The 13,628-nt window shown below is 43.3% G+C and overlaps 1 protein-coding gene across 3 annotated transcripts in view; it reads left to right on the top strand.

The window, feature by feature from the left end:
* LOC142101351 (uncharacterized) overlaps positions 1–13,628 on the top strand; it is a 189,884-nt gene that overhangs the window by 13,858 nt on the left and 162,398 nt on the right. Inside the window, exons 1-2 of one of the 3 annotated variants that reach the window (XM_075185777.1) lie at positions 6,828–6,903; positions 12,882–13,169. The exons of the other annotated variants lie outside the window; for them this stretch is intronic. The gene's annotated coding sequence lies outside the window, so the exon portion shown is untranslated. Of the gene's footprint in view, positions 1–6,827; positions 6,904–12,881; positions 13,170–13,628 lie in introns of those variants that run through there. 3 annotated transcript variants of the gene reach the window in all.

Raw genomic sequence — 13,628 nt, forward strand, 5'->3', positions numbered from 1 at the left:
TAACTCCATGAGGAACAATTACTGTATTAGGTGAGGATAACTGTGAACCTTCTCTCTATAACAGACATCACAGAGCGGTATGAAGTGGTGCAGGACAGCGCGGGTCAGTATATGGTGTCACAGCACAGTACACTGTACACTGCATCGCTGTGTTGCTACTGACTGTTCTGACTCCCTACCGGCCCTATAACTGAGCCGAGCCTGGCACATAGCAGCAGGTAGACACTGGCCGGTGTCTGGAGAATGTTTGTTTTTCAGCCAAGAGAAGCGGAGACAGCCAGAGGGTGAGCCCCAAACACTACAGTCAGGTCCTCGCAGCCCGCGGCCCCCAGCTGTACGGCTCAGGAAACAGGAGACCAGTTGTTGTAATTCTACCTTCCAGATGCAGGCAGTCTAAATACAGATGTAGTCACCTTAACCCCTTAGCTGCCACTCTGTAAATGTCTGCATATAGCTCTGTAACAATACTGTGACCGCACCAGTTGTGTCAGTCACAAGGAGGACACTAGATACCATGGGGCATATTTAACAAATCACGGTAGTGCGCTATCGTGCACTTACCGTGGAATTAAAGTCCCGATGTGCCCTCCGCAAATTTATTAAAGGTGCATCGCAGTAGATATCATGGATATCTGCTGCTTTGCACTCCTGATCGTTTTTGCGAGCAGTCACCATTCAACAGAATGGTGACTGCTCCTGGCCGCAATCTAACAAGTCCCGAAAAAAAATTTTTTTCGGGAACTTGTCTTGATAATGTACCAGCTGCTGTCAGCTCTGCACAGCGCATGTGTGGAGGGATCACATGATCCCTCCCTGTCACTCAGCGCGCTCTCTCGTTGCAGAGACAGAGTGGGGACTTTGTGCGCATGTGCACTGCACATGCGCAATTGAAGGAAGAAGAGAAACGAAGAGGAGATCCCGAGACAGCGCTTCCGAAGAGGGGGGTAAGTGTGATTTTTTTCTATCACAGAAACAGCAGTTTTTCGGAACTGCTGTTTCTGTGTTCCTTTTTTAATAAATTTGAGAAATAGTTCAATCCTTATCCTTGCCATAAGTATTGATAACTATTTCTCACTTTTGCCGATTATTGATAAATGTGCCCCCATGGTGTAATAGCTGCAGATGTTACTGTAGAGACCTTTATCCTTCATATGAACTATTGTTAGTGCACGTGTCATGGCTGACAATTATCCCTGTGTGCAGGCGAAGGCGGCTGTGGCGTTTGCAATGCAGCAATCTTAGCGTTACTGTACGTACGGTACCCAGGACTGCAAATAAGCAGGACGGGAATTCTCACTAAATCTACAGGAGTCTTTACACACTGTGGTTGTATCAGAGATATCCAGATATAACAATAGATCAACAGAATATTAATACGTTAAAACAATACACCTGACATTAAAAGCCAATAGCACCAGTATGCTGTAACCAATGGCAACCGATCAGTATCCGTTCATTTGTTTAATACGCACCAGACTGATGACAGCTAATCTTAGTCAGACGTCCACTTAGATGCAATTTAAAAACATCCATTTGAGGGTTAGTTACATTTAGACATGTATCTCGGTATCACCCACCGTTCTCCCCAGAACCTTCTGTGTCTCTTGATGTATGAGGGTCACTGGCTAGATTCTGGGTCATGTTTGCATTCTAGCATATGGTATATAAGTCACACTCCCAATGAACATCTTCACCCATTTCAGGAAAGTTTGTGCTGCAACGGTTTGAATAAATCCAGTCTGATTTGGACCCTAAAGTCAGACATCCAAGATTCTATTGCACATTACTTATCACTGTAACTTTATCTACATTGATTGTTAGCTCTTTGTACCAGTCATGAATCCTCGGTACTTACTGTATCAAATGATGTTTTATCTCTCACCCTTTGCTTTGCCCATGTGTGGAGTTATATTAATATCTATGAATACATACAGCATTATTAAATACATGAGCGATAATCATACAAAAAAACCCACAGATTAAATATCCGATGCTTTAACCAGGTAGTAACGTGCCCTGTACACCTACAGACAGCTCTTATCTGCGCTGTCGGTTCCTGACTGTGAGACGTTATGAAGTGTCGCAGAGTTTTATAGGAATCGTATGTTCATCACACTGAGCTGAATACATTTTATCAGAGCGATATTTTACAGAACAAAAAAACAGGTTGTAGCCAGGACTTGTGGAAAATGATGACATGATTACCATCTGAGATGCAGAGTTGGATTCGGGGATATTTTAAGAGCAGCTTTGGATCGTATGTCACATTTCTGGATCTGCTTTAAAACATACAGTTTACGGAATCTCTTAGAAATGTCGGAGTTTTAAAATCCGTCTGTTCAGCGCCAGACGTTCATCGTCTTACACCAGGAGCTTCAAATTCCTAGTGGACCTACTTAAGCGTTTTAACGTTAATGGAAACTGGAAATGTTCAAGTGTAGCAGTAGTGGGGGGTGTGGACTGCACCCCCCCCCCCCCCCCATATGTAGTGTTCCGCCCCTGTGATGGATATATGAATTTTTGGGATGTTGTAGGACGTGTAACATCTGTGTTTTATATACAAACGGGGTCTATTTATGTAAGAGCACATTTTTGGCCCGCAGACAAGGATCTCTTATCACTGCTGATCACAGCAATAAAAGATACATTCTCCAATCAATCACCCTGATAAGAAGCTGTCCCGGAGAAAACCGTTCCATCGAGTAAGCGTAAAGGTTTCTCAGTCTGACTTAACTGCTCATGCGCCAATATTATGACAGGGGGAGGAATCTGAAAAGATCGCTCTACCCAACGCGTTTGAGATGTCAGCAACCGACTACGAACTCTGAAAAGCTAAGCTTGGTAAATTATAATATAAAATGATGGCGACTGCGGTACTGAGTGTTAGTTTGGTTAACGCAAAACATCTCTTCTTTGATATCTCCTGCTTTAGCCTGTTGTTTAAATAGCCCTGATACTATTATCTGCCTTAATCATTCAGAAACAGCCGCTTAATAAATAACTTCTGGGGCATATTCAATTAGCTTTCTGGTTCGCGGGATCGAGCCGGAACGGCCCGCGAAGTCAATCCACGGTACCGCAATAACGTGGATTTTCGTTCGCAGCCCATATAACCAGAGGTGCTGCAATTGTGCCTGCTTTTGTGTTTTAGGAGTTAACCTTTCTGTTCACTCATTATCCCATGCACCTGGGTGTGTTCCATTTAAACCTGTCTCTCCCAGCAGTAATTGCTGGCTATTGTTGTCATATCCTGATGGTATACTCTGTGGTCACTTCCTCCTGGATTCATGCTGCCTGGAATCTTTCCTCACCTCCCATTTACCTGCAACTGCTGTACCTCTGGTAATTTCTGCAATTTCATTATTTGATCACTTGTTCATACTCTCCAGCAATAAACATTGTTGTTTTTTTCACCTTATTCATGGCTCCTTAGCTGTATTTCTACATTGATCCGTGACACTGTGCCACAAGAACAATGTATCTTTATAGGACACCTGGTGAATTGACTTAGGAGAGGTCAGATTAACGTACGTGTCTTTAGACATCACACACACAAACTAGGACTCGCCTGGATGGAACACGCCCAGCATCGCTTGACCTGACCAATGTGATGGCACTGCGACAATTTTGTCCAGACTCAATTATAATGCAATTCTTCTTTGATGAAAGATCTGTCACTCAGTCTTATTAAAGTAATTTCATCGTTTTCCAATAAGCATTGTCTAAGCGATTTGTGTGGTTCCAAAGCACAAGCAAATTATTTAGCAAGAGTTTAGCAGTTCAATAAATAAGTAAAGTACAGCTGATACCTGATACATACATATGCTGCGCTCCGCTGGTACCAGCTACAGTCCTTCAGTCCTGAAGACTGTGGTCAGAGTGACTGTTTAGCTGGTTCCAGGGAGCTGTATATATACATTTAGTGATACAGTGAAAACAATACAGATGAGTTGGCCTGCTTCCATAGGTTCAGGCATCAGGAGGGTCCAATGCAATACAGGTCATCATTGGCCAGTTCAAAAAATCACATCCAAAGGTGGGGGTCAGCTCTCCTGGAGATGCATTCCTAATCTTCCTGCCAAGAACCTGTTTAAACTGGTCTATTTGCATTACACAGACAATATCATTCTTAACTATTTATTCCCTACACTCCATATCTATCATATGCAAGGTGCGAACAGTTCGGCGATTGAATCGGACGTCTGCGAATAAATAGGGGTTTAGAATGATACCAAACATGACATGCTTCCCGTGACCTCAACCTAAAGTGTGCATATAACCTTATAATATATAACTATAAACCAAATAACATCTGCTCATAAACGACTGTGGAATGGAACCATTATAAATATGAAATATATATATAAATGAATGTGAAAGTGCGAGTGTATGCATGCGTGCTTTATCGTGCGTTCAGTACGCCACATGTTACATGTCATGGCGCAATTGCACGGTAAAGCAATATTAATCAATATACTTTCTTTCATCCAATTATACGACAGTCTCTTAGGGCTAGGGGACATCTGTCCCCCCGTGCCGGACCCTTAGTGGGTTATCTTGGCTGGGTCACCTGCATTTTTTTCCTTTAAAATGTTCCTAATAGGCTGCAGAATCGAGTCTTGCCCCACGGGCTAAAATTTGCCAGCCCCCCCCCCCCTCCCTCCGGGATGTGGGGGCTCAGATTGTACAGATCCAGTAGCTTGGGATTAATATCCGTATCACATGAAAGCCTGGAAGGCTGATTTGCACACACAAACCAACTGGAATTTCAGACATGCTCGACAATGATTAAATGAATCCCGATAGAACAATCGGAGTAAAGGAGAGATCCAACACACAGGTAAAATGATAGTCCGCTCTAGAGTCAGTAAGCATCCAATCAGAAGCCCAGGACCCGGCTATACTACTTAGGAAGAGGGAACGTGGTAGTCCCACAGGTGGAAGCCCTCCTTATGTTTGTTTATGTTTAGTTGCAAATATCTATTCCAACCTGGATGCTGAGATATCAGCAGCGAGCGGATGTTCTACAGTTTCTGCTTCAAAGCCCCATTATCCTGTATATATTCTACCTAGACACATGCAGGTTACGGTCTCAGCGTTTCATGACTTAGCTGCCAGTGTTTTTTTTTCTTGGAACCAGAGACCAGAATTGCTTCTAATGTGGAAAATACTTCAGAGCGCTGCCTGTAAAACCCCAGCCGGCCCGTTTATTGTCTTCAGGAGATTAACTGCGGTCCTGCAGGTGGTTTAGGCTTCACCTCGTCTTACATCGCCATCTGCCGTGTCCCAGCAGCTCAGGGGTTAAACAGGGATCTGGTCTTAACCCTCCTGATTTATTTTTTAACAAGTTTGGTTGACCCGTAACTACGGAGAGGTTTCACTAAAGATCCAGAAGTGTCATTTACCAGCTATAGAGGATGATCCCCTGATGGGGGAAATGTTTTGTACATCACTTGCTGGTAGGGTACCAGACGCTGCGTCCTGGTGTCTGCGACAGAGCGTAGAATCCCTGGGTTACCAGACAAGCTTAGGGTTAGCGCTGTGTATTGCTATGTCTGGTAATTGTGGGGAGAGATGATTGCAGTATGAGACATTCTTAGCTGATGAGGTTGTTTTTTAAAAAAAAGTTATATATATATATTCACACACACACAACTGTTGTAGAGTGCATGCCTAACTTTTTAAAGTATTTTTGTCTTGTAAATGACCACAAATATATAGACCCCACCTCATTATACTGATCTGTTCCATTTATCTCTCCTACTCTTATCATCTTTGGTGATTTCTAATTGTGAAAAGCACGTTCCACTGCTTGTTAAATTACGCTTCCCTGTGCACAGCAATATGGCATTGGATTTTCAGAGTAGAATAGTTATCACTGAAGGAAAAGTAAAATACTGTAGCTCACCCTCTAATACATCTCGAAGTGTTTTGGGTTTAGTTCCTTTCTTACCTAAATCCCTGGGGCCATTTACGTCAGGCAGGTACAACGTCAACTAGGTAATATCTGAGTTTGCTGGTTTTGTACAATAAGCTGCAGATATAATGTCCTCAAACATGTGGTCATTACACAGGGAGCTTCAGTGACCTCAGTCATGAGAGTGAGGGGACAGGAGTATTAGCTACATGCAGCAAGTGTTGAGTGTCTGAAGATTTTATTACATTGGTCAGTGTACATCTAGAAACTGACTTTTCTGCAGAAGTGCAAACAGTGGGTGCAAAATGCACCTTATTAATACAGAGACCCGACCTCTGGGTCTGCTTATTGTGCATGTGGGATTATGGGCAGATAAAACTTGGGAGGTATGTAGTAATAATACTTAGAGTCCTAATGCAATATTGATATCAAGATTTAACATAACATAACTTTATAGTTCATGTTCTTCTTTGTAAAATGTTGTCAGGGCATACCTGCTAATTCTCTCAGTTTAGGGTTGGCATATCACTTCAGAAGTGCCAGCCTCGCCCCTGGGGTTTTTGGTCACTCCCCATTGTGGCATGGCCCTGCCCCTATTGTGATATGACCACACCCCTGTCGTGGGACGCAAGGTCATGCTCATTTCTGGAACCCCCTGCAATACTCCCCCTAATTCCCTTTTTATCCTTCATCCCTATTTACCCAGTACAGTGGTTGAATTGGGCCACTGTCTCCAATGCAGAAGCCATAGTAGCTGAGCTATTTTCATAGGCCTCTGTGTGTTTAAGTCTCCAGAAAAATGGCTGCCATGTTACATAAAGCAGTCAGTAATAGAGACACACTGCAGGGTAATTCTCCTGAAAATGGTATTCTGGTAAAACTTTATTGAGTTACTTTCCCTCAGCAGAATGAACAAACCAGGAGTTATACTAATTATTTCTTCATTACTCAGCTCCATCCCAGGATCTGTCTCAGGACACAGACAGGTACATTACTGACAGAGCCAGATTCTGTATACTGGATGTTACCCTGAGTGTGTGTCCTGAGTGTGTCCTATGTGAGTATGAGTGACATGGGAGAGGAGGAGGAACACAGAAGTGACAGCACTTAATATGTCCTTGGTGTAAATGTATTAAGCTGTTATTTCTAGGGATGAGCGCGCTCGGATTTCTGAAATCCGAGCCCACCCGAACGTTGCGGATCCGAGTCGGATCCGAGACAGATCCGGGTATTGGCGCCAAATTCAAAAGTGAAACTGAGGCTCTGACTCATAATCCCGTTGTCGGATCTCGCGATACTCGGATCCTATAAATTCCCCGCTAGTCGCCGCCATCTTCACTCGGGCATTGATCAGGGTAGAGGGAGGGTGTGTTAGGTGGTCCTCTGTGCTGTTTAGTTCTGTGCTGTTTAGTTCTGTGCTGTTTAGTTCTGTGCTGTTTAGTTCTGTGCTGTTTAGTTCTGTGCTGTTTAGTGCTGTGCTGTGCTGTGCTGTGCTGTGTTCTGCAGTATCAGTCCAGTGGTGCTGTGTGCTGTGCTCTGTCCTTCTGAGGTCAGTGGTGCTGCTGGGTCCTGTGCTGTGTCCTGTTCAGTCCAGTGGTGCTGTGTCCTGTGCTCTGTGCTTCTAAGGGCATAGTTATTTCCCCAATATTCCCCTGTGTTTAAAAAAATAAAAAAACATTTTTTTTATAAAATACCAAAAACTACTTTAATATTTTTTAATTACCACAAAATTTTCACAACCAATCCTGCAGTATAAGCCCATTGGTACTGCAATATTACCAAGTTCACACATTCAGCAGTAAAAGTCCAGTGGTACTGCAATATTACAAAGTTTACACATTCTGCAGTATCAGTCCAGTGGTGCTGTGTCCTGTGCTCTGTCCTGCTGAGTTCCGTAGTGCTGCTGGGTCCTGTGCCGTGTCCTGTTCAGTCCAGTGGTGCTGTGTCCTGTGCTCTGTGCTTCTAAGGGCATAGTTATTTCCCCATTATTCCCAAGTTTGTAAAAAATAAAAAAAAAGTAAAAGAAAATAAAAAATTAAAAAAAAATAAAAAAATATAATAATTATAACCAAATTTGCAAAACCAATCCAGCATTATAAGTCCATTGGTACTGCAATATTACCAAGTTCACACATTCAGCAGTAAAAGTCCAGTGGTACTGCAATATTACAAAGTTTACACATTCTGCAGTATCAGTCCAGTGGTGCTGTGTCCTGTGCTCTGTCCTGCTGAGTTCCGTAGTGCTGCTGGGTCCTGTGCCGTGTCCTGTTCAGTCCAGTGGTGCTGTGTCCTGTGCTCTGTGCTTCTAAGGGCATAGTTATTTCCCCATTATTCCCAAGTTTGTAAAAAATAAAAAAAAAGTAAAAAAAAATAAAAAATTAAAAAAAAAAAAAAATATATAATAATTATAACCAAATTTGCAAAACCAATCCAGCATTATAAGTCCATTGGTACTGCAATATTACCAAGTTCACACATTCTGCAGTATCTTGTGCTACATATAATGGAGAGCAAAAATTTGGAGGATAAAGTAGGGAAAGATCAAGACCCACTTCCTCCTAATGCTGAAGCTGCTGCCACTAGTCATGACATAGACGATGAAATGCCATCAACGTCGTCTGGCAAGCACGATGCCCAATCTCCTAGTACAGGGCATGTAAAATCCAAAAAGCCCAAGTTCTCAAAAAACAGCAAAAAAAGAAACTTAAAATCATCTGAGGAGAAACGTAAAGTTGGCAATATGCCAATTACGACAAGTAGTGGCAAGGAACGGCTTAGGCCCTGTCCCGTGTTCATGACTAGTGGTCCAACTTCACCCAAGGATCAAAGCCCTCCTCCCCCCCCCTACAAAAAATTTAAGAGAGTTATGCTGTCAGCAACAACAACAAAACAGCAAAGAACTCTGCCTTCTAAACAGATGACATCACAAATCCCCAAGGCGAGTCCAAGGGTGTTGTTGGTTGTGAACCCTGACCTTCCCATCACTGTACGGGAAGAGGTGACTCCATCCAGCATTTGCAGCACGCCCTCTGCATATGCTGGAAGGATCACCCACAGTCCAGTTACAGATTTGGCTAATGAAGGTGTGAATGTTGTGCACTGGGAGGAGGATATTGATGTAGCTGGCGCTGAGGAGGATGTTGATGATTATGATGCAGACAGATACCAAATTGCATTTCTCAATTTCTATTTATATTCTAGATTATATAACGGCTGAAAAGTTTTCTGTTTTACTCCTAGTGGAGAGGGGATCTGATGCAGACAGATACCAAACTGCCTTTGTCCATTTCTTTGTATATTTGAATTGCTAGTTCTACAGTCTATGCAGGCTGCTTTATTTATATTCAACTACAAGTGTAGGGCGGGGGGGGGGGGGCATAGATAGCCACCAAAGTAACGTGGTCCATTTAATTTCACTTTCTAGCTCCACAGTCTGTGCAGCCTGCTTTTTTTTATCTTCAAAGTATTTATATTTACAAGCCTTGCAATCTAAATTAACTAGAGGTAGTGACGTGGTAGAACTCCAAAAGGCAGTTTGGAAGCCCCTGTACAAACTGGCTCTATTTTTTAACTGAGTTGTCCCCCCTCCAGTGTGTACTCGGAAAGAGTTTTTAGTGCAGCGGGGAACCTGGTCAGTGAGCGGCGAAGGAGGTTGCTTCCTCACAACGTTGAAAAAATGATGTTTATAAAAATGAATAATCAATTCCTCAATGAAGTACAGCACTGCCCTCCAGATACTACAGAGGGACCTGTGGTTGTGGAGTCCAGCGGGGACGAATTGATAATGTGTGATGAGGAGGAAGTAGACACTGTAGGGGGAGAGGAATCAGAGGTTGAGGATGAGGACGACATCTTGCCTCAGTAGAGCCTGTTTAGTCTGTACAGGGAGAGATGAATAGCTTTTTTGGTGTGGGGGCCCAAACAAACCAATCATTTCAGTCAAAGTTGTTTGGTAGGCCCTGTCGCTGAAATGATTGGTTTGTTAAAGTGTGCATGTCCTATTTCAACAGCAGACCTCTCAACTGCAGCTCATCCCTCCTCTGCGGGGATAATGTCTCCTGTGCTCTGACACGTCACTCTGTGTACTCTCAGCCTCAGGATCTGACACTACAGCTACCATGCCTCTTGTAGCAGCCCTCACTCCAGGGCCTCTTCCATGTGCAGTGTCCCCCTCTCTCTTGGGTTCACTATAGTGGCATGGAGTTCTCCCCCTCATCCAGGGCACACATTCCTTGCCCTGGCTCAGTCACCACGCTCAGACTTCCAGGCAATGCTGGGGGAGCCTGGGAGCTTCCACCCCAGGTCCCCAGCTACAACTCTCCTCTCCTGTGTCTTCTCTCTCTTTCTGACACTTGAAAGATCGTGCCTTTAAATGAAAAAGTCAGTCTTGATTGCACGACTATGTGCAAGTGCAACAGGGACATTTTTTTGGGTTTACAAAGTCAAACAGTAACACTACGACCCTGTCTGTCTGGGGTCTGTCAATGACGAATTGTCTGGAGCATGTTTTGAGGAGGTATTGTGGCCCCGGTATCAAATTGGGTACCGGGGCCACCCCACTATGCAGTCCAGATACTTGTTTGGTGGAATTCCGACACGTGGAGGGTTTTTTAATTATATTGTGGCCTCGGTACCAAATTGTGTACCGGGGCCACCACACTACGCAGTCAAGATACTTGTTTGGTGGAATTCAGACCAGTTGAGGGTTTTATTATTATATTGTGTGGACCACTCTATCTATACCACACTACAACTCTATACCACTCTATTTCCTACTTTAATTCTATTTAATTCTATTTCCTACTTTAATTCTATTACTAATTAATTAACATAAAGAGGAACCAAAAAAACCAATTTTACCAAAAGTATAATATGACTTAGACTTACAAACACTACACTTGAAAGATCGTGCCTTTAAATGAAAAAGTAAGTCTTCATTGCACGACTATGTGCAACAGGGACAGTTTTTTTCTTTACAAAGTCAACTAATAACACTTGGACCCTGTCTGTCTTTAACATACTTAATGGGATCTCAATGACGAATTGTCTGTAGCATGTTTGGAGGAGGTATTGTGGCCCCGGTATCAAGTTGGGTACCGGGGCCACCCCACTACGCAGTCCAGATACTTGTTTGGTGGAATTCTGACACGTGGAGGGTGTATTTATTTTATTGTGGCCCCGGTATCAAGTTGGGTACCGGGGCCACCCCACTACGCAGTCCAGATACTTGTTTGGTGGAATTCTGACACGTGGAGGGTGTATTTATTTTATTGTGGCCCCGGTATCAAGTTGGGTACCGGGGCCACCCCACTACGCAGTCCAGATACTTGTTTGGTGGAATTCTGACACGTGGAGGGTGTATTTATTTTATTGTGGCCCCGGTATCAAGTTGGGTACCGGGGCCACCCCACTACGCAGTCCAGATACTTGTTTGGTGGAATTCTGACACGTGGAGGGTGTATTTATTTTATTGTGGCCCCGGTACCAAATTGTGTACCGGGGCCACCACACTACGCAGTCAAGATAGATAGATGCGTATCATAGATAAAGTACATTCAGTGGTGTGGGGCAAATTGAAAAATATTCAAAATGCACTGACATTATCAAAAACAAGAGGTTGTCACACGCTAAAACTCCAACATGTATATGATGGAGAGGATGGAGGAGCAGCCGTATGTGTAGTGTAATGCAGACCTGTTGAAGGTTTTTTATATATTTTATTGTGGTGCCCAGTGCCCACTCCTCTACGCAGTCCAGGTACATTTATTGGTGCGAATCAAACAAGTTGATGGTTTTCTTATTATATATATTGTGGTGACCCACTCCTCTACGCAGTCCAGGTACATTTATTGGTGCGAATCAAACAAGTTGATGGTTTTCTTATTATATATATTGTGGTGACCCACTCCTCTACGCAGTCCAGGTACATTTATTGGTGCGATTCATAAAAGTTCAGGGTTTTTAAGATATTGTGGTGACCCACTCCTCTACGCAGTCCAGGTACATTTATTGGTGCGATTCATAAAAGTTCAGGGTTTTTAATATATTGTGGTGACCCACTCCTCTACGCAGTCCAGGTACATTTATTGGTGCGAATCAAACAAGTTGATGGTTTTCTTATTATATATATTGTGGTGACCCACTCCTCTACGCAGTCCAGGTACATTTATTGGTGCGATTCATAAAAGTTCAGGGTTTTTAATATATTGTGGTGACCCACTCCTCTACGCAGTCCAGGTACAATTATTGGTGCGAATCATAAAAGTTCAGGGTTTTTAATATATATTGTGGTGACCCACTCCTCTACGCAGTCCAGAAAGATACCTTGTTGCAACGTTTTGGACTAATAACTATATTGTGAGGTGTTCAGAATACACTGTAAATTAGTGGAAATGCTTGTTATTGAATGTTATTGAGGTTAATAATAGCCTAGGAGTGAAAATAAGCCCAAAAACTTGATTTTTAAACTTTTTATGTTTTTTTCAAAAAAAATCCGAATCCAATACCTTAAATCCGAACCGAGACCTTTCGTCAAGTGTTTTGCGAGACAAATCCGAACCTCAAAAATAACGAAAATCCGGATCCAAAACACAAAACACGAGACCTCAAAAGTCGCCGGTGCACATCCCTAGTTATTTCCTGCCAGGTTTGGAAAGTGTAGATGTTGCCTATAGCGACCAATCAGATTCTAGCGGTCATTTTGTAGAATGTACTAAATAAATGATAACTAGAATCTGATTGTTGCTATAGGCAACATCTCCACTTTCCAAACTCAGCGGAAAATAACAGCTTGATAAATTTATCCCCTTTGTATTTTTGCAAAAAATGTCAGTTAAAAAGCATGTAAAATTAATTTAAACATATCAGAATTCCAGCTACATTTACCATACCAACACTGTCTTAATCCATATCAGTCATTCAGTTGGTAGACCGGTGAAAGCTTTTCTATATATTCTGCTTCTAGCAGAGTTTTGTCTCCCCATAGACTGAGCGAGCTCTTGCGCCATCCTGAGCGAGCCGCAGCACAGCTGGTAAAAGCTCTGCCGCTGCCAGGAGCAGGGTTTCTACTCGTCTGCTGAGTTACTGCTTCTTGGCAGCCTGAGTCTCAGGCCTTCCGAATCCCAGCGCTTCCAGGATCAGACAGCCGACCGCAGAGCTGGATGAGAGAGAGCGGGATCACGCCAGATACCAGACGGAGGATTTCAGTGATGATGTCAGGGCCTGGAGAGCGAGCTGCTGTCTGTGGCTGCAGGTGTGTCAGGTCCAGAATACTATTCTCTGTCCCAATATATTTCCCACCTGTGTGCGGAGCTACTACAGCCAAACTAATAATACCTAGATAATAAGTCTGCCGTACGCCAGCGCGCGGTGTGCTTAGATTTATGCAAAATGCGCCTATTTCGTTTCTTCTCCCAGATTCCACTTTTTGGAACTGACCCCATAAATTGGGGATATTCCTAGAGTTACGTCCGGGCATGAAAATACAGGACAGAAAGTGACTTCAAAGTCCAGCTTGCTGGTGCGTTAGGCCCCTTCAATGACGTAACCTTTACATTTCTCTAATGTGTGGTCTCTATTGCCCGTGTCACGTGTGTTTCTGTGTCTTTCTTACATTGTATTTGTGCAGATATAAAAGGATTTTCATGCTTCAAATGCATGTGGCTGGTACATAATCCATCCCAAGCACAGGAGGTCTCCAGATTACCAGCAC

This window comes from Mixophyes fleayi, chromosome 9 (assembly GCF_038048845.1).
Source record: "Mixophyes fleayi isolate aMixFle1 chromosome 9, aMixFle1.hap1, whole genome shotgun sequence".
Taxonomy (NCBI): Eukaryota; Metazoa; Chordata; class Amphibia; order Anura; family Limnodynastidae; genus Mixophyes; species Mixophyes fleayi.